Source organism: Camelus ferus, chromosome 20, assembly GCF_009834535.1.
Source record: "Camelus ferus isolate YT-003-E chromosome 20, BCGSAC_Cfer_1.0, whole genome shotgun sequence".
In the NCBI taxonomy this organism is placed as follows: Eukaryota; Metazoa; Chordata; class Mammalia; order Artiodactyla; family Camelidae; genus Camelus; species Camelus ferus.
In genome coordinates, this window is record NC_045715.1 from 12356182 (window position 1) to 12378404 (window position 22223).

The window sequence follows — 22223 nt, forward strand, 5'->3', positions numbered from 1 at the left end:
TGTGTGTGTGTGCCCTCTGTAAATGGAAACCTAGCGGAATCCTCTGTGAATAGTAATTAACCACAGCAGTCAGTGCCTGTGCTGTTAATACAGTGAGCACTAAGGCAGCGCAGGCATGAGGGGCCCCCCTCTCTTTCCTCCTCCGCACCTCCCACCCTCTCCAGAATCCTTCCTAGAAGGCATTCACCCTTCTCATCTTTATCCTAAAGAATGGCTGGAATGTGGGATGGCTGGAACGAACCCCTGCCGTTTATTAGTTCCTAAACACTGCTCCAGTCTCGTCAAAGGAAATGAAAGCAGAGGGACAGCCCAGCTTACAAACACTGGGGACAAGATGTCAGTGCCATCCACTGCTGGACTGAAACACTGGGCTATTTATCACACAGGGCCCCATCTGTTCAAGGCAGAGGAATGCTATTCGCTTGGGGAGGAAAGGAAAAATTGATAGCAATATTCCCTAGCTTTTTCATTAGAGGGGTGAAAAATAGCCTTTCAAAAGAAAGACACATTTATATTCCAACTGAGTTATGAATTTAAAAGCATCTCTTGGCTGAGGCTTGTTACCTGCGTTAGCCAACCCTAACATGCAACAGGACCGCAAACCTGTGAGAATTCTGTTCTGTGAATGAGTCCCTGAGTCTTTGGCAATTTTCTGCTGGGGGGAAAAAAAAGAAAAAAAGATTTGGCTCATTATTTTATGGTGAGCAGAATTCAAAGGGCAAAATAATAATGACTTTCAATAAGGAATGAGAGCATTTGTAGCAAACATGCACACGATCATTTCAATTCCCAGCGAGGAGCATCTTTGAAGATGATTATCCAAAATCAGCTAAATCCTCCTTTTATCCCCAGTTTTCAGAAAATTCATGATGATGTGCCCTGGTGTAGGCCTTACTGTTATTGTTGTTGTTGTGATTATTACTGTCATCATCATCGTCATCATCTTCGTCATCATCTTCGTCATCATCTTCATTATTATGTTGGGCTTCTGTAGTCCCCTTAAAACTGGGAATTTATATCTTGCAGTTCTGAAACACTTCTTTATTATGTCACTGATAATTTTCTCTTTTCTGTTTTCTTTATTCTCTCTGTGAATTCTCTTAGCTGAATTTGGGGCCTTCTGACATGGTTCTTTAATTTTCTTGATTTTTCACTCTTATTTTCCATCTTGTTCTATATCCTGGGAAATTTCCATCAACATTATTATTCAGCATTTCTACAGAATTTTAAAATTTCTTTAGCCTATTTAATTTAGCCTATTGACTTTTTATTTCCGAGGGGTCTTTCTTGAATTTTGTTCTCTTTTCTTAGAATCCTGTTCCTATTTCTTTTGTTCTCTAATATTTTAGCATCCTGTTCTTGTTTCTTCTTATTGCTCTTGGGGATATTAATTCTAGTTTTTTAAAAAATTTTTCTTCTGTTCTTTGCATTGCTTTAGTTTATTCTGGGTTATTTTGTTTGTTTCCTATTTGTTTGGTTGTTTTGGACTCTCTCACTGCCCACTCACTTTCCATTACCCATGGTTAGGTTCCCTTCCTCTGGAAATCTCTCTTTCTGGGCAAAGTGAGCAACTGGAGATGCTATTTGATCACTCAGAGGCCTTCCCCTCCCCATTCTCCTCCATGGCCACTTCTGAGTGGGGCCATAATGCTGCAGCTGCCCAGCTGGTACCAGCATGTGCTGTGAAATAATCTATAAACCATTCTTGAATTTTTTCCCCTCAGTTCATTACATATTGGGAACTCTGGTGAAGCCATAGGTATGGGATGAGGAAAGGGAGCAACAGAGCAGGAGTATGTGTTTCTTTAGCCAGGACTATGGTTGATGCTTCAGCCGCCTGGTGTGACCCTGCCTTCTCAGAATGGCTCTATTTGGTTTTGGACTGGACTGAGTTTCATAATCTCCTACCTGGATCCAAAAGCATTCGCAAAGGCACTTTCATCCATGAATGGATGCCAAATTATTGTTGTGGGTTGGGTTAGGGGGAGGGGAGGGTGGATAACGAGCAAGGGATGTCTTGTTTGGCATCTTGCTGATGTCACTCCTAAACGCCGAGATTTTCTGAGGTTCTGCAAAGCTTATGAACTTCCTGCTCATTTTTTACAGGCATACAGGTTTGCTGAAATATTTCATCCACAGTTGACCTTTCTACTGACTTTCTGCTTGAGTATTTGTCTCTTTTTTTCAGTAGCTTTCACTGAAGACAGAATTCTAAGATGACAGTCGAGATTTCCACCCCTTGGTGTACACACTTTGTATAATCCTCTCCCTCTTGAGTGTTGGTGGGGCAGTGAATATTATGGGACATCACTGCCATGATTAGGCTATCAATTTGTTGGCTTTGAGTTAATCAAAAGGGAGACTATCTTGGGTGAGCCTTGCCTAATCAGGAGAGCCTTTTAAAAGAAGGTGAAGCATCAGAGTGATACTCTGGCTTACCTGGATGAAAGCAAATTACCATGTTATGACCTGCCTATGGAAGGATCCACCTGGTTAGCAACTGAACATGGCTCTAGAAATTAAAAGAGGTCCAAGCCAACAGCCAAGAAAAAACAGAGACTCCAGCCCTACAACTGCAAAAAAGTAAATTCTGCAAACAACCAGAATAATCATGAAAGAGGACTCTAAACCTCAGATAATAAGTCCAACCAGCACCTTAATTTTAGCCTGGTGACACCTTGAGCAGAGGACCCAGTTAGCCTGTACACAGACTCCTAACACACAACTGTGGTATAATAAATTTGTCTTTGGTTAATTACCCATGAAATTTTTCACAGAAAAAGTACAAATGATCCTAAAATTTATATGGGATCACAAAAGACCCAGAATTGTCAAAGCAATAGTGAAGAGAAAGAAAAAAGCTAGAGGAATAACCCTCCCAGACTTTAGACAATACTACAGAGCTACAGTAATCAAAACAGCATGGTATTGGCAAATAAACAGACATATGGATCAATGGAACAGAACAGAGAGCCCAGAAATAAACCCACAGACCTACGGTCAATTAATCTTCAACAAAGGAGACAAGAATATACAATGGAGAAAAGACAGTCTCTTGAACAAGTGGTGTTGGGAAAACTGGAGAGTGGCACGTAAATCAGTGAAATTACAACACTCCCTCACACCATACACAAAAATAAACTCAAAATGGCTTAAAGACTTAAATACAAGACAAGACACGATAAACCTCTTAGAAGAAAATATAGGCAAAACATTCTCTGACATAAATCTTAGCAATGTTCTCCTAGGGCAGTCTACCCAAGCAATAGAAATAAAAGCAAAATAAACAAATGGGACCTAATTAAACTCACAAGCTTTTGCACAACAAAGGAAACCATAAGTAAAACAAAACGACAACCTACAGAATGGGAGAAAATATTTGCAAATGATGCAACTGACAAAGGTTAATTTCCAGAATATATAAACAGCTCATACAACTTAGTAACCAAAAAACAACAACAACAACAATCCAATCCAAAAAGGGGCATAAGACCTAAACAAGCAATTCTCCAATGAAGATATACAAATGGCCAATAGGCATATGAAAAAATGTTCAATATCACTAATTATCAGAGAAATGCAAGTCAAAACTATAATGAGGTACCACCTCACACCAGTCAGAATGGCCATCATTCAAAAGTCCATGAATGCTAGATGCTGGAGAGGGTGTGGAGAAAAGGGAACCCTCCTGCACTGCTGGTGGGAATGTAGTTTGGTGCAGCCATTATGGAAAACAGTATGGAGATTCCTCAAAAAACTAAAAATAGACTTACCATATGATCCAGCAATCCTACTCCTGGGCATATATCCGGATGGAACTCTATTAGAAAAGCTACATGCACCCCAATGTTCATAGCAGCACTATGTACAATAGCCAAGACATGGAAGCAACCTAAATGTCCATCGACAGATGACTGGATAAAGAAGCTGTGGTATATTTATATAATGGAATACTACTCAGCCATAAAAAAGAATAAAATAATGCTATTTGCAGCAACATGGACAGACACAGAGATTGTCATTCTAAGTGAAGAAAGACAGAAAGAGGAAGAAAAATGCCATATATCATTCATACGTGGAATCTAAAAAAAAGAAAAAAAAGGGTACTAATGAACTCATCTATAAAGCAGAAACAGACTCACAGACATAGTAAACAATCTTATGGTTACTGAGGGAAAGGGAGTGGGAAGGGATAAATTTTGTAATTTGAGATTTGCAAATGTTAGCCTCTATATATAAAAATAGATTTAAAAAAGTCTTCTGTATAGCACAGGAATCTATATTCAATATCTTCTAATAACCTTTAATGAAAAAGAATATGAAAACAAATATATGTATGACTGGGACATTGTGCTGTATACTAGAAACTGACACATTGTAACTGACTGTACTTCAATTAAAAATATATTTTTTAAAAAGTTTGTGGCAATCTGTTATACAGCAATAGACAACTAATACAGTGGAGTTTCAGAGATAGAGGAAATACCTTATGTCTATAAAGTAAACATGTTTTTATTTACCAGTATCTTTTCTCGAAGAAAACCACCCAACTCTATGCAGTGCCAGTGGGGATGTCAATAGTGGTGTCCCCTCCTTCCAAACTATAAGGGTATATGGGTTCCACCTAGCCACAGTGATTGTCTCAGGGATGGTATGTGACCTCCATCTTCCCAACTCAGAGTCTCTCCTGGAGACAGAAGCTTGTTTCCCTCTGGAGTTGTTAAACTGGAAATAAAGAAGTTATTCTGCACTTGAAGTGAACCTATGGTGGCTGTATAAGTTATTTTCTGTTGTGTTTCTGACATCACAACCAAAGAATTCTGACAAATACAGTCCATTTGATAGATTGAGAAACAATGTTCAAGATACTGAAGGTTTCGACTAAAGTCCTATAATGAAGCAAGTATTTAGGTACTTACTGTCTAACCAAGAACCAGAATTGTCTGGCACATGGAAACTGTAAGACTGCTTGCTTATCCCACCTGCCATCCTTACATATGTCACTTGGCCATAATCGTGTCACCATCTTACCTCCATTTGCCCTTCTTATCTTCTGTTCGGTTATGTTTTTCCTCTGCTTCTGATTACATCACAGAGACAAGGCAAGAGCCAATTCTTACTGTAACAATGCAGCTGCCACCAATAGCAAATTTATCTACACTCAGCCTGATTCCTGTGCACAAAATCATATACTTGACCAGGAATGAGTCTTAGAAATCTTATGAGTACATTTCTGTCATTTTATAAATGAGCAAGCAAGCACCCAGGATCTCATCCTAATGTAGGCAGCTTTTCTTAGAAGTGTTGGGAATAGACCACAGGTAACCAGATTTTTAGTCCATGTCTCCTTAAAGGAAAGTTGGAGGATCCTGGTATGAATGGTCACAGTCAAGGTTATTGGTTTCCCCTACACAGCTGACTGGCTCAGGGCTGTCTCCCACCTGGGGATAATTGGGAGAAAACACTTTAGATTGGCTTTGCTCAAGGCTTTAGATTCAAGTTGCTCTCTCCTTTCTTTGATGCCTTTTCCTTAGGCACGTCTCTCCTTGCCTCTTCTTGCCACTAGAACACTGAGATCTAGCGGGATGATACTAAAATGAGGGCTTGGAGCAGAGATGATAAATGGGTTTCAACTTGTTTATCACTCCAGTTATTTTTTTGTAGTTACAGAGAGCCTGTTGTGAGGACCCTTAAGATTTATCCCTGCATGGCAAAAAAAAAAAAAAAAAAAAAAGCAAGCAAAATGATTAATTAGTAATGTATTCCGAAATGGCCACTGTTTTAAGTAGATTCCACAGAAACTGACTCTGCGATTCAGAGAGTTGCTTGCAGGAAATATCCTTGAGAACAACACTTGTAAGGAGGTGAGGGAAGCCATATGAGACATTGCAACAAAGGCCTTAGCCAATTTCATGGGGGAAATCACTGGAGCAGGGTTGTCCCAAATCAGGCAAAGTGCCAGGCCTGAACACTAATCCCTTTCCCAGCTCTTCCCAGCACTGACCCTAGAGGGCTGTCACCTTGGGTAAGGCCATTGTCAGAGAAGGATGCAACTGTAAGCCATCAGTGGCCAGCATTCCTAGCATGTGTGAAAGGGGTCTGGGTAGCATACCACAGCATCCACTACAGCCACAGAAGTTGGACAGGCCATGCATGTAAGGGATATTTGTCATTCTGGCCTAGGGAAGAAGGATAAAGAAGTTGTTCTGCACTTGAAGCATGAGCCTTAGCCAGAGAAGCAAGATAAGACAATGCAACAAACAAGGTCTAGTCTAGCTCACTAGCTCAACCCTGGGGGAGACAGACTGAGATGAGGATGGCCCAGTTCCCGCCCAGTTTAATAGAAGAGGTGCTGTTTTAACTTGTCTAGAGGATGAGTAGGGTTTTGCCAGACAGGAAGGGAGCTACAGGGAATGAGCAAAGGCATGAGGACACAGTATCATTAGGTGCTGGTATCATGGAAATGTTTACACACTAACATACTTGTGTTTTAAAATTCTTCTCTGACAATGTTCTAGGTCTAAGAGGATAGATTGGAAGTAGAAATGAAGATTTTTAAAATTGAAGTATTTATAGATTTATAACATTGTGTTAGTTTCAGGTATACAGCAAAGTGATTCAGTTTTTTTTTTCAGATTATTTGCTATTATAGGTTATTACAGGATATTGAATCTAGTTCTCTGTGCTATACAGTAAGTCCTTGTTGCTTATCTATTTTATGTACAGTAGTTTGTATCTGTTAATCCCATTCTCCTAATTTATCCCCCCCCACTTCCCTATCCCCTTTGGTTAACATAGGTTTGTTTTCTAAGGCTGTGAGCCTGTTTCTGTTTTGTATATAGATTCATTTGTATCATTTTGTATATAATTAATTCACTCTGTATGATAATCTGTAGGTGCATCCATATTGCTGCAAATGGCAATATTTCATTCTTTTTTATGGCTGGGTAATATTTCATTGTATATCCATACCACATCTTATTAAATTATCTATTGATGGGCATTTGGGTTGTTTCCATGTCTTGGCTATTGTAAATAGTGCTACTATGAACACTGGGGTGCATGTATCCTTTCAAATTAGAGTCTTCATCTTTTTCAGATCTACGCCCAGGAGTGGAATTGCTGGATCACATGGTAGCTATATTTTTAGCTTTTTAAGGAAACTCCATACTGTTTTCCACAGTGGCTGCACCAGTTTACATTCCCACCAACAGTGTAGTGTCTCCCTTTTGGAGACAGACATTAAGTGTGGCACACTGTTGATAAACAGGCAGGATTAGTGGAATTGGAATGGAGAAAATTAATTTAAATGGTATTTGATGAGAAGGCTTTAGAGCAGCTTGGTGCTGGGGGTGAAAGGGAGAAATTTTTTCAAGAACAACTTCCTTCTGAATTTACAATCCTAGCTATGCCATTGACTAATTGTATGACTTTGGGGAAGTCTTTTACTTTTTTTAGGGCTTCAATTTCTAACTCATAATATAAAGAGACTGGACTAGATCAAGACTAGACTGGACTCATGATGTCATCGTCCCCTCCTATATCAAAGGCAGATATCACTAACTGAATGGAGTCCTTTTCCTCACTGACCTGGGGCAGAACTCCAGGCAGCCACCACCAAAGAGGGGATTTGGAAGAGCTGAAATCTACATGCTTGCCCTGGACATGATCATCTCCAAGGTTATTCCCAGCTCTAAAAGTACGATTATAAATCATATCATCACATTCTTTAGGTGGGAAGTGGATTTAGAAAAACTACTATTAAATAAGGACTCGTAAGTAGTACTTTTCTTGAAATTATATGAGCTTGTTCCCACGTTTGGGGGAATTGATTCTAACAAGAGAAATTTCTCACAGTCAGAGTGTAAATAACAATCAACACTGCACAATGGAAATGACATGTGAGTTCCTATAATTAAAGAAGATACTTAGTTCCTTAGTTCCTATCGTTTTCACAACTATATTCTCAAACAAATTTGCTATCTAAAATATATGTAAAAATACTAAGTGAAGTAAGCCAGAAAGAGAAAGAAAAATACCATATGATATCACTTACGTGTGGAATCTAAAAAACAATGACATAAATAAACTTATTTACAAAACAGAAACAGACTGACAGACATAGAAAACAAACTTACAGTTACCAGCAGGAAGACGGAGTGGTAAGGTATAAACTGGGAGTTCAGGATTTGTAGATACTAACTACTATATAAAAAATAGATAAACAAGGTTCTACTGTATAGCACAGGGAACTGTATTCAATATCTTGTAGTAACCTATAATGAAAAAGAATATGAAAGTGAATATATGTGTATATATGTATGACTGAAACATTATTCTATACAGCAGAAATTAACAAAAACATTGTAAACTGACTACATGTCAACAAATATATATGTTAAAAAAATTACAACCCTTCTTTGAACTCAATTTATTTGCTTATTTATTCTTTTTTTTATAAGACAAGGTACATTTTACTGTATATTAATCCTGAATACAAGTCAAACCAAATAAAGAGCACTGTGCTTATAATATTTTTAAAGGAATAAGGAAGCAGTTTCTAAAACTCAAGTGAAAATATTCTTTCTTCAAATAGCAGTACATCTGCAGATTTTTAAAAAAACATTTAAGTAATTGTTTTCAGTACTGGCTACCAATAGCCTAAAAAAAGTAAAAGAATTGCCACTAATCTATTCTTATCACTTATGTTTCTAAGACTTAGGGATGTTAACAGAAGTGAAAGTAACTAGGATAAACCAAAATTATATACACCCTTAGGAGTCAGCTTTGACTCCTTGCTCTCCTACCCCTTCTCTCCTGTTCAAAAGAGGATTGGGAGAAAGCCCTGATTTGCAGCATTTGCCTGTTTCTGTGGTGTAAATATTGTCACCATCATGACTGATTTCAAGTAATAGAACAGAGTTGGGAAGCCATGTGCCCAGTCAGCCCTCCTGAGCTAGTAAGAGCGGACTCCAGCCCAGCAGCACTGGTTCTGAGCCTCCTCTTTTCCCTCTGCTCTTGGCTTTGCTTAAGCTCAGACTGTTGGCCAAAGAAGACCTAAAGAAATATTTATTTGGCTACCACAGTATTTTTTTCTTTTGATGGAGGTACTGGGGATTGAACCCAGGACCTTGTGTGTGCTAAGCATGCGCTCTACCACTGAGCTACCCCCACCCCGCTGCCACAGTATTTTTCATTTGAATGTAAATGTCTTCAGACAGAGCATGCCGTCTTTCCTGGCCACAGAGTCCACTAGTTTTAATGTCTTCACATCAAGCCCACTTGGCTCCCAAGTCATCGAGTTTGCAACTCCTGGTTTAGGGTATTGTCATCTTTCATTTGTCCTATTGTTTCTTTTCTAGCACCACCTGCACACCTCTGTCCCTGTCTTCATTGCTGTCTACTGAAAATCCTCATGTATTCTCTCTAACCCTGAGTCAAGAGTTTTTGTATTTGTCTCTGATCCTAAGGGCTTAACAAATGCCCAGTATATACCAGGTACTCAAGTGTCAATAAATACATAAATGAATGAATAAACAGTTTCTTATTTCATGAGCACACTTGTGTACAAAGCACTGTGCAAAAGTTAAGTACCTTCTAAGATATAATTCCTTTGACATCTGAAGCTATTTGGGCCTGAAGGTCCTCCAGAATAATGCAAGATATTTAAAAGTTAAACAATAGACAAATGAAAATGTTATGCATTAAATCAGATACACTTTAGTCTATGGGCTTCTATCTACTATCAGCATTTTTGCCCACATTAAAGATATCCAATGTTTTTAAAACAGTCACATTATCTGACTTTCAATAGCAAGCAAATTCATAAATAGTATTATGCAAATATAGTAGTAATAATAAAGTGTTATATTTCTAAAGAATTTTGTAAATTTCTGAGTTCTGATTTTATCCACCCCTTTTAATTCCATACAATAATAATATTATTGAATTAGGATTGTAATTTTTTTAACATTGAATTACTGAGACAGGCATTGTGTTAAATGTTGCATATACAGCTAATATGCACATGAAGAGATGTTATGAATCACTAGGGAAATGTAAATCAAAACCACAATGAGATACCACTTCATGTGTGGCTGTCGTAAAAAAGACAGATAATAGCAAGTGCTCATGAGGATGTGAAGAAATGGGAACCCTCATACACTGCTGGTGGGATTGTAAAATAGTGCAGCCACTTTGGAAAACAGTTTGGCATTTCCTTAAAAGGTTAAACATATAGTCACCATAGAATCTAGCAATTTTAATTTTAGGTATATACCTGAGAAAACTGAAAACATATGTCCACATAAAGTTTTGTACATGAATGCTTATGGCAGCATTACTCATAATAGCCCAAAAGTGGAACAACCCAAATGTTCATCAACTGATGAATGGATAAGCAAAACGCCATATATTTATTTACTAGAAATTATTGGGCAATAAAAAGGAATGAAGTACTGGTACATGAACCTAAAAAACGTTATGCTAAGGGAAAGAAGCTAGACATAAAAAATCATGTATCTCATGATTCCATTTATAGAAAATGTCCAGAATAGGCAAATCAATCCACAGAGACAGAAAGTAGATTAGTGGTTGTCAGGGGCTGGGAGAGGAGGAAATAGGAAATGAGTGTGAATGGTTACTGGTTTTCTTTTCAGGGTGATGAAAGTGTTCTGAAATTAGATAGTGGTGATGGTGAACAACATAGTGAGTATGCTAAAAACCGCATTGTAAGTTTAATTTGCATACTTTTACAAGGGTGAAATTTATGGTACGTGAATTATATCTTAATAAAGATGTCATTTAAGGGGAAGAGTAGAGCTCGATGGTAGAGTGTGTGCTTGGCATGCACGAGGTCCTGGGTTCAATCCCCTCTACCTCCATTAATAAACAAATAAAAATAAATAAACCTAATTACGTCACCTCCAAAAAATTGTTTTTAAAAAGATGTCATTTAAAAATGGGAAGCGATCAGAAAGGTTTAAGCAGGAGAAGGGCATTTGTGCTTTTAAAACCCATGTTGGGGGTGGCGGTGGTGGGAATAGCTCAGTGGTAGAGTACATGTTTAGCATGCGCAAGGTCCTGGGTTCAACCTCCAGGACCTCCATTAAAAAAAGAGACAAACAAACAAACACCTAAAAAACAAACAAACAAACAACAACAACAACAACAAACCCTGCCGCTATGTGGTAAGTAGCTCGGGGATGGGTGGGGGAAGTAGAAGTGGAGATACTAGTCAGGGGTCAGAGCAAGAGTCACAGTAAGAAACCAGAGTGTCTGAAATGGTGGCAGCTGTAGCAAGGGAGACACGGAAAAGCTTGAGATATAGTTTGAAGGTTGAACGCACTAGATTTGTTTTTGGATTAAACGTGGGAAGTGAGAGAGCAGGAGGCGTTAGGAACGATTCATAAGTTTCTAGCTTGGACAACTGAAAGGACAGCAGTGCTATTTACCACTGGAGAAAATCCACTGATGTTTCACCAAAGCGCTATCATTAAGTTATACTCTAAACATTTCATAAAGAAATTGAGGATCAAAAGTTATTCATTAAAATTTCCCAAATTTCCCAAACCAAAGAGCAAGTCAGGGAAAGCATGAGTGTTGGGACTCTGTTCCAGTTCGGAAGCCCATATGCTTTCCACCAGGCCATCTGCTACTTGAGTTCTCTTTATTCTACCTGAAGATACTCATTGTACATCAAGAAGTTGTATTTAAGAGGATAACATTTTCAGAAGATAAAGCCAGTTTTTAAAAAATAACTTGAGGTACATCTTTGACTTTTAAGAAAAAAAAAAAAAGATGAATGTGCACACATTTGTGGCCTGATTGTTGACTAAGTTGAAGAACTTTTCACCAGGGAAAAAAATAAATTAGAATTTAGCATTCACATGCGACAAAAGAAGACGAGAGAATCATCATTTGTTAACTTACAACATTTCTGATCACTAAATGTTAGAATTTAGAAGACAGTTCCACAGTTCAGTGGGTTGGACACACAGTTTTTGGTTCTTTGACACCTGAAAGTATTTGTTCTCTTCCAACGCTGTTTTTTAGTGCTTTCTTTGGCTTGGCACAGCCAGCTTCTGTTATTAACTTTCACATGCCACTGTGGACAAATATTTCATTCTTAGGCTAATCAATGTCATTAAAATAGAAGAAAGAGATCGTGCAGATGCCCTAAGTCTGCTCCCAATTATCAGCCAAAGAGAAAGGGCATCCATAAGGGAAAATGAGGGTCAGTTCTCTGAGAACTGAGAAGACGAGATGAACGTGGAGAGAAAGCTTCACACAGAAGCAACTGAATTAGGAGTTTGGGATTAACAGATGTATACTACTATATATAAAACAAATAAACAACAAGGACCCACTGTATAGCACAGGGAGCTATATTTAATTTCTTATAATAAGCTACAATGGAAAAGAATCTGAAAGTATATGTATGTATATGCATGCGTATGTATAACTAAATTGCTTTGCTGTACACCTGAAACTAATGTTGTAAATTAACTACACTTCAATAAAAAATAAAATTAAATTAAAAAACAAAACAAGAAGCAACTGAAGTAAGTGTCCACCACGTGAGGATATGTGGAGAGGCCAGAAAGGTCTGGCACTGGACTGAAATCTGATCTCTGCCAGGTGAGATTCTTATACAGACTCGTGAGGTTTATAATCCTCAGAGCTTTGCCACCAGCCAAGACTACTTCAGCTTCGCCATCAGTACTTTGTACTAAAGATTTCTCCAATATAAATTTGTGTTGTAATATTCAATACGCCTTTCAAACAGTAACCCACCTCTGCCTCTCCTGCCCCATAACAGAGAGACCATTTCACTTCCTTTTCCCTTTTTTGTCCTCCCTCTCTTTCCAGCTTGAAAACCGAGAATTAAGGAATTATCAGTCATTTCCATGTGGATTCAGTGGAGAAGAGAACATGAAACTCCAAATGTCACCCACATGCTGAGGGTGGGAGAAGTGTTTCCGAGAAGAGCTAAAAAGAGGGGATAGTAAGGGACAGCAAGTTTGATTGGAAACAAGGAAAAGATGGCGAAGGACATGAGGAAGTGGGGCTACAGGTGGGTGAGAGGTTCCTTCTTCTCGACACCTACCAGACCTGTGCCCTGGCCAGCCTTTCACTGCCACTCTTGCACTCCAGGTGTTAGGAGTTTAGGACAGGAGTTCCGTACAGTTTGAGAAGCTCAGTAATTTTCCAGACAGGTGCTGCCATGTACATCTCCTGTTTCTGTGAAGGTTACCGTGTTTCAAGCGCTCTCCAGTGAGCCTAGATTGTGTTTTACTGAAATCCGCCAGAAGTTTAGGCTGGACGAGGAAAGCACCATCCAGCATACGATGGAGAGTATATCATTCTGGCTCGGATACTCTGGATGCAAGAAAGACCCAAAAAATAATCTTGACAAAAATGGGTTTTATTATAACAATTCATAGGCACTGGCCCTGAACCTGGAAAGGATCCAGGAACTGGGGCTGCTCCAGTGGCCTCCTCCCTGCAGTCTCTTAGGGGATGCTTGGTCCCTCTGCTTCTCTCCTTGTTTCTGGGAGCTTCTTCTGCTTATTCATAGTTTCTACCCCTTCTTACCTTTGGCTCGGCCCTCATGGCCCAAAGCTACCGTGGGCATTACTCTATGCATCTTTTTGGCTCCTGTCCTTCTGGCTGCCAACTCCTTTTCTTGCTACTTTTTAGTTCAAATTGCTAGCAGGGAGAAGCTGCCTGGCCATGCTCAGGCTAGAAGTCACTGCCAGCCCAGGCGCGGTCCCTACCTGTTTAGGTCAGGGATACTTTCCTGGTCCTGTCAGCCATGTCCGGGAGAGGCAGGTGGGAAACGGGGCTGCCTGATTCTACCACTTTGACAAGCGATGTTGGTGGGCAAGGCCCATGGAACCCGCTCAGCTCAGCACTGCCGTTCCTGGAGGTAATGATGATGGGGCAGTAAAGACTGAAGCTGCCTTACCCGTGCTCCCCTCCAGGAATTTCAAGCCAGAGCGAGTCACCCCGTGGGAATCCCATCCTGGAGATGGCCAAAAGCTTCCATTTGCTTCAACGTTGATCTCTTAGACTAGGGAAACGAGGTAGCTTAAGCAGACTTTCCCGAGAGCTGGCCAGCATGGAATACACATTCCTACACATGTTTTTTCAGTAGTGCTGTGGCCCTAAATCCTCCCTGGTCTTCTTAAACGTGCAGGGGTGGGGCCAGCACAGCCACCTCTGTAGCTGTGTAGGCTGTACATTGCACAGCTCCAGGGAGTTCTTTTTTCACGTCGTCATCTTTATCCTAGCCTCACCTCTGCCCTCCAGGCCACTCACATTTCCCAGGAGAGAGAGAACAAGGCCACAAAAAAGAATTCCCTGTTACTCAGCCATTAAAAAAGAAAGAAGGCCATTTGCAGCAACATGGGTAGACCTAGAGATGATCACACTAAGTGAAAAGTCAGACAGGCCAAGACAAATACCATATGACATCACTTACATGTGGAATCTAAAAAAATGATACAAATGAACTTATTTACAGAACAGAAACAGACTCACAGACATAGAAAACAAACTTATGGTTACCAAAGGGGAAAGCGGGAGGGATAAATAAGGAGTTTGGGATTAACAGATATACATTACTCTATATAAAATAGATAAACAACAAGGACCAATTATATAGCACAGGGAACTATATTCAGTATGTTGCAATAACTTATAAAGAAAAAGAATCTGAAAAAAAATATGTATATAGCTGAATCACTTTGCTGTACACCTGAAACTAACACAACATTGTTAATCTACTATACTTCAATTTTTAAAAAGTTTAATTAATTAAAGAAAGAGAGAGAGAATTCTCATCCTTCTTAAAAGGTCCTCCTCCAAATACACGTACATGGTAGCCCATTTCATCTTCCTGTGCTATGTGTGTTCTGGACCACAGTAAAATGCTTTCTGACTCAGGCGGCTGCTATGACAAAATACCACAGAGAGAGCAGCTTATAAACAAGCTGACTGGGAGGCCCAAGATCAGGGTGGCAGCCAGAAAGGGTCCTCCCTTCGAGGAGGGCCCTCTTCCTGGTTCATAGTTGGTGCCTTTCTTCTGTGTCTCCAAGTGGTAAAAGGGGCAAGAGATCCCTCTGGAACCTCTTTTATAAAAGCCCTAACCTCGTTCATGAAGGCCCCACTCTCATGATTTAAACATCTCCCAAAGGCCTACTAATACTATCACCTTTGGGGATTAGGGTGTCGACACAGGAATTTGGGGGCACAAATATTCAGACCATAGCATGATTTTCCTTTCTGGAGGTGCATTAAGGAAGTGCGCCCCAGCTGCCTCATGATTCTAGTATCTGGAAGGGTTTTCTTCCTAGGGATGATGAAGGGGATAAAACTTAAAGTGGACCAGGCGTGGAGGACAAACCTAACCTGCTTCAGAGTTTTAGCCCTGCCAGCCCTGACACAGGCACTTTCACATCACCACCAGCACAAGAAGCGAGCAGCCTGGATCCGTGTGGTCCAGGATGGGAGCCGCCTGATCTGGGGGTTTCACACAGAAGCCCATGAGCTCTCCTCCTCTCCAGCACTTCCTGTCACCCTTTTCAGGAAAGAGAGAGGTTGCAAAAGCTGGAGGGATTACCATTGGAAGTCGATTCCGGTAAGGCTGGAAAGGAATCTGTACTTCCTTTGCATCATTTTACATACAGTATCCGTATCTGTTTGGTTGACAAAGAGGAACGGAATTCCTTTTCGCTGATATTTCTTATCAGTTCATTTTCATTTTTCTCTGTTCCTGGAACACATCTAGCATTTTCTGCCTCAGACTATGAAGTTCTCTGCTTTGACCTCTGCCATGTTCAAAGCTTAGCAAAATGTAATTCTCCTTAGGCAAAAACGTTAAAAAAAAAAGTTTTACTACGAAAAATATTTTAAAGACAAAAATAGAAAGAATAGTATAATGGTTTAATATGCCAGTAGCCGACTGAATGGTGCTCCCACCCTCTCCCCAAGGCACGTCTATGCTCTAACCCTGGGAATCCATGAATGTGACCTTATTTGGAAAAAGGCTCTTTGCAGATGGAATTAAGTTAAGGATCTTGAGATGGGATCATCCTGGGTGATCTAGCAGGCCCTAAATCAATGACAAGTATCCTCATAAGAGACAGAAGAAGAGAGACAGGCACAGGGAAGAGATCATGTGACTATGGAAACAGACATTGGAGGGATGTAGCCACAGGCCAAGGAAAGCCAGGAGCCACGGGAGCTGGGAGAGGCAAGGAAGGATTCTCCCCTACAGCTTCCAGAGGGAATGTGGCCCTGCTGACACCTTGATTTCAGACTTCTGGTCTCCAAAATTTTAAGAGAATAAATTTCCATTGTTTTAAGTCCCCAAGTTCAGAGTAACCTGTTTCAGCAGCCATAGGAAATGAGCACACCCCATAAGCCCAACACGCAGATTCAAAAGCACAATTCTGTCTTATTTGCTTATTCTTTTTCTTCCTTTCTTTTGTGCTCTCTTTTTCTTCTAAAGTGTTTTAAAGCAAACTCCAAATATCATGCTGGGCATTGGTGGTTCAGTGGTAGAATTCTCACCTGCCAAATATCATGGCCTTTCACCCCTATATGCTTTAGGATACAACTCAGAATTTATGGACATTCAAAATTTTAACCACATTGCCATTATAACAACTACTAAGTAGCAACTAACTAAATACAAATAAGTCGGTGGTATCCAAAATGTCTTTTAATATCTTCCTTTAATTCAATCTCTGAAATCTTATTCGACATCACTCCTCTTTGAATTACCCTTCATTTTCTAGAAAAGAATTGCCTGGGAGTAAATGAATTTTACAGGTTTTGGCTTGTAGGTGTATGGGTGTTCCTCCCCACTTGAGGACGAAAAATTCTTGGAATTCTTTCTCTAGTTAAAAATAAAGACTTCTTTTTCCTTTACAATATGAGCTTTTGTCCAGGATTGACTTTCAGAGGCTTCACTTCAAAGTCATGTTGGAGGTGGACAAAAATACAGTCATGACAGAGAAGAGCAATCTGGATTCTAATATCTTTTCCCCAAATGTAGAAGAGTATTGCTTTGAAAAATGAAATAAGATGGAAAAAGAGGTGAATACCAGAAAGTTAAACTCTATGTTGGATTTTTTAAATGGTCCTTTCTAAGTTTCTCTTTTCTCTAAAAAATGTCTCCACCAGCCGAAAAATGAAAAATTCTGTGCTCTGAATAATTGCATTTGGCAGTCCTTTCAAAGAGAAGTGTGGTACCCGTGGGCTGTCTCATGTTTTCTCTTAGAGGGGTATACTCCTTTGGCATTTTTCCTGTGATCCTAAAATTACTTTTTTCTTCTGAAGAGATTAATATTGAACCTTTCCTCTGCCCACTAATGAAAGAGGTTAAGGGTAAATTATTCTTATGAAGAGAGGATCCACAACCCTTTAGGGAATATGTTGTGAGAAGTACAGTTAGGATCCTTTGAAAAATATACTCTCCATATCCTGAATTACTATCTTAGAAGCTTCTTCATGCTAAGGTACCCATGTTACAATTTAAATACTCTTTGGAAAGGTCATACCTTTGCTTATTCTGAGATGTGCTGCTGATACAAGCAAGACGGGCAAGATTACCGAGGCGGACCAGTAGCTGAGAGTTAGACTTAAAAAAATTGGGTACTAAATATTTTGGGGAGAAGGAAGAGGGGGTTGTGCCATAAGAAGTAGAGAAAGTCAGTCTGGAAAACAAAGAAGTGTGAGGATTCCAGAGATAAAACCCTGCAGATTCTTCTCCCTTTGTTCCCCCTTCAAACCCCATGGCCTGGGCTCAAGGCTGACTTGGCCATGAGGGCAGTTGCTAAATTCAACTTTTTCTGTCTGAAAACAGTGGAAGCTCATCATCTGAAGTGGGTTTAGATCTTCAGATCTAGCCAAGTGACTCCCCCTCCTTTGTCTCCACTCACATATATCCTATGAATAGCTTTCTTTCAACAAGGCAACTACACCACCCTCCTCTAGACTTTGAAGCCCTTGATTTATGCAACTTGTTGGTGCGTGCTTAAATGAAACCCTTGGCAGAGTAGAAAAGCTTGTTCAAATCTCTTTTCTTGATAATATTTTCTTCTATCATAACCCAGTCAAGAGGAAGAAGGGCTGTATCTGGCAAGCACACGATTTATAGCATAAAGGGGCAAGAACTAAGAATGACGCAGCTTGGGTTCCATCACTTACTTCCCTTCCTTGATGACTTCTGTTTTAGTGTCCTCAGCACTCTACCAGAAGGAAGGGAGAATAGGTCAGCAGACGTCTTTCAAAATACAGGAGAGGTCCAGTTTCAGTGCCAACACATAAAATATTTGAAAGTCATCATCACTCCTGTCCTTACTACAAGGAAAAAAGATGAATAAATTGAAAATCAATGACTTTTCTTAGACCTAGCAGAGAATGAGGTAAGAAGGCAAACTACTAGCCTAAAATCTGGAGCGATCTGTGAACACCGAGAATGGCTGGGATAAGCTCACCTGAAACAGCAGCTGCTGGAGCCATAAACTGGGAGAAATACTTAAAAGGTAATTTTGATGAACTGCTAACGGTTGTGTGTGGATTAGCTTGAGAGTGAGAAACTCAAGGGGGTGTAGTCTCGGGGGACACCCCTCTCTACTTGCATGGGTTTTACTTCCAGGAACCCCACCAAATTCTCAAGAGGAAGATCTGAGAAATGTCACCTCATATTTCCCACAGTGAGAGGTGAAAAGGAACCATCCCGAAGCTCACCTAGGGTATTTTCCATGAGAAAGTCCTGTTCTCTAAGGTAGCAACCTGACTAGAGCCTTATCTACTTGGAGGAGGGGCAACTAGCTAACTCCAGTCCCACCTCCACCCCAGCCCTCTTTTTCCCCCAAGGGGAAGAGAAAAAAGGATAAGAAACTTTTCTGAAGGTCACGGCCCAGGGACCCAGGCCCAATAAAAGATGAGATTTAATTATAAGATTATAGAGTATTTCCCCTCCTGCACATCTTACCATCGAATCAGCAGGGCTCCCACATGATAACAACAGGTTACAGCTAAAGAAAGTGAAAGACACAGACTCCATTTAAGTTCTTAGGGCAACCCAAAGAGAACAGGAGAGGAAAAAAACAAGACACCAGAGGAAACTGTAGCCTCACAGCTACAGAAAACATCAGACACCCCAGTTCCAAGCCAGATTAGGATAAAATCTCACAGTAAGTCTTATTCGCTGCAATTCTTATTATCTGAAATAATCAAGTCCCACTTTCAGCAAAAAATGACAAGTCATGCTAAAAGGCAAAGAAAAAAGAGACTAACTAAGCAAGAAAATCAGACTCAGACATGATACAGATTTTGGAATTATCAGATAGGGAATTTGATATAACAATGATTAATACAGCAATGTCTTTAATGAAAAAAAGTAGACAACAAGCAAGAATAAATGGGTAATGGAAGCAGAGAGTTGGGAAACCTAAGGAAGAATTAAAAGGAAATGACAGAAATCAAAAGCACTAACAAAGGATGCTTTTAATGGGTTCATCAGTTGACTGGACATAGCTGAGGAAAGTATCAGTGAACTTGAAGATGTGTCATAAAAACTTCCTAAGCTGAAATGTAAAGGGAAAAGTAAGAAGTTTAGAAAAGAACAGGATATGCCAGAACTGTGAGAAAACTGCAAAAGTTGTAACATGTGTGTAACTGGAACACCAGAAAGAGAAGAGAGAAAAAGAGGAAGGGGCAGAAGAAATATTTGAAGTTACAATGGGTGAGAATTTCCCCATATTAATGACAGACATGAAACTACAGATCCAGGGAGCTCAGAGAACATCAAGCATGATAAATACCAAAAATCTGTATCTAAGTATATCATATTCAAACTGCAGAAAACCAGAGACACAGAAAATCTTATAAGAAGCCAGAGAGGCAAAAACCTCTTACTTATAGAGGAGCAAAGATAGGAATTATATCTGACTTTCATCAGAATCCATGCAAACAAGAAGAAAGTGGAGTGAAATATTTAAAGTGTTGAAAGAAAACCCCCAACAACCTATAATTCCATATCCAGTGAAATTATCCTTCAAAAGTGAAGGATTAAAAAAAGACTGACTCAGACAAACAAAAAAATGAGGGAATTAATCACCAGTCAACCTGCCTGTCAGAGATACTAAAAGTAGTTCTTCAGAGAGAAAGAAAATGATATAGGTCAGAAACTCAGAGCTACATAAAGAAAGGAAGAATACTGGAGAGGGATAAATGAAGGTAAAGGAAGATCTTTTATTTTTCTTATTCTTAATTTATCTAATAGATAATGGTACACAGTAATAATAGTAATACGGTATTAGATGATTATAGCATATAGATCAGTGAAATCAATGACAGCAATATTACAAAGGAAGGAATCAGAAATACTCTATGAAAAGCTACCTGCACTGTCCTGGAATCTGTGTAGCATTATTTGAAAGTGGACTTAAGTCAGCTGCAAATATGTATTGCAAATTCTAGGTATCCACTAAAAAAAAATTTAAAGGAAGTATAATTGATATGCTAAGAGAGGAGAGAAAATGGAATCAAATAAATGCTCAGTTAAAACTAGAGAAGACAGAAAAATAAGGTAAGATTAAAAAAAAAAAGAACAAGTGCAACAAACAGAAAACAGTGACAAACATGGTGGACACCAATCCAAATATACCAATAATCACTCTATATGTGAATGGTCTAAATAACACCGATTAAAAGACACAGACTGTCAGAGTGGATTAAAAAATAAGACCCAAGAAACCTACTTTAGATATAAAGACAGAGATAGGTGAAAAGTAAAGGGGCAGAGAAAGATAAACCCATGGGGACACTCATCACAAGAAAGCTGGGATAGCATATGAATTTCAGACTACAGAACAATGAAAATTGCCATGGAATAAGGTATGATATGATAAGGAGCTACTTCTTTAAGAAGACGTAACAACCCTTAATGTCTATGTGCCTGAAAACGGAGAGCCAAAATACATGGGGCAAAAACGGACAGACCTGCCAAGAGAAACAGATGAATCCACTAATGTATTTGGAGGCATCAACACCCCTCCATCAGTAGTTAGTTGACCCAGCAGGCAGAAAATCAGTAAGGACATAGCTGAGCTCAACAGCACCATCAATCAACTGGACCCAGTTGGTATTTACAAGATACAGTTTACCTGACTTTAAACGAAATTGGAAATATGCAAAAACATCCTTAAGAAAACCAGTAAGTTTAGATGCGATTATTCAATATACAAAAGAATTCTTCAATTTACTGAAGTGTGTGTCTATTCTTTATTGTACCTAATAATTTCTACAGATTTCCTTTAAACATTTAAATGATGAACCCATTTAGAAATTTCCAGTTTGCCTTATCAGACATCAAATGGTGAAATAAACCATCATAACCCCCATAGGTATTTGGAAAAGTGAATTTCAGAAGCACCGGTGGATGTCAGGTGATGTGAGCAGTATACAGGCTCCTAAGGAACTCTCGCCAAAAGGCTTATGTTGTAATTCATGGGGGTTTTCCCCTCCTAAGGGAAGGAGACAGTGACAGAGGGGTAAGCTTCCTCCAAACCCAAGGTCCCACTTTTTTAGCGGCAATTAGGGAAGAGAGTGCTTAGAATGGTCCTTCTCCAGGGCCTCCCCGCTTGCCAGGCTGATTTTGTCTTGTTAACGCCTGACCTTCATTCATTCTTCCAATAACATTTACTGAGCACCTGCTGTGGGCCAGGCGCTGCCCTAGATGCCCCAGACTCTCACATCAATTGGTGGGTCATTAACATCAATATATACATCAAAATCATGATGACAGATTAGAAAAAAATGAAAATTCTCAGCAAGAGTTGTTCACTCAATTTTGCATGTATTTATCAACCATATGATTCTCAGCTGGATGGAATGAAGGTCACAGCGAATCAAAGCCAGCTCTTTATCTATTTCCTCCCCTCTTCCTGTTCCCTGGCAGCCGGGAAGCAGAAGTCATAAGTTAGCTAGCTGGGCCTTTTTTTCTGAAGAACTTAATGAAAGTTTCATTAAATTCTTATTCAACTTTTCTTTTTATTAAACTTCCATTAAGTTCTCCCAGCCACCTCGAATCCTTGGCAAGCTTCCTCTAGGACTTTAGGCAACTGTACTCATTCATTCCTTCATCCTTTCAGTCCTCACTAAGTGCAAGATGCTGTTTTGGGGATTATCCAAAATGCGAAAAT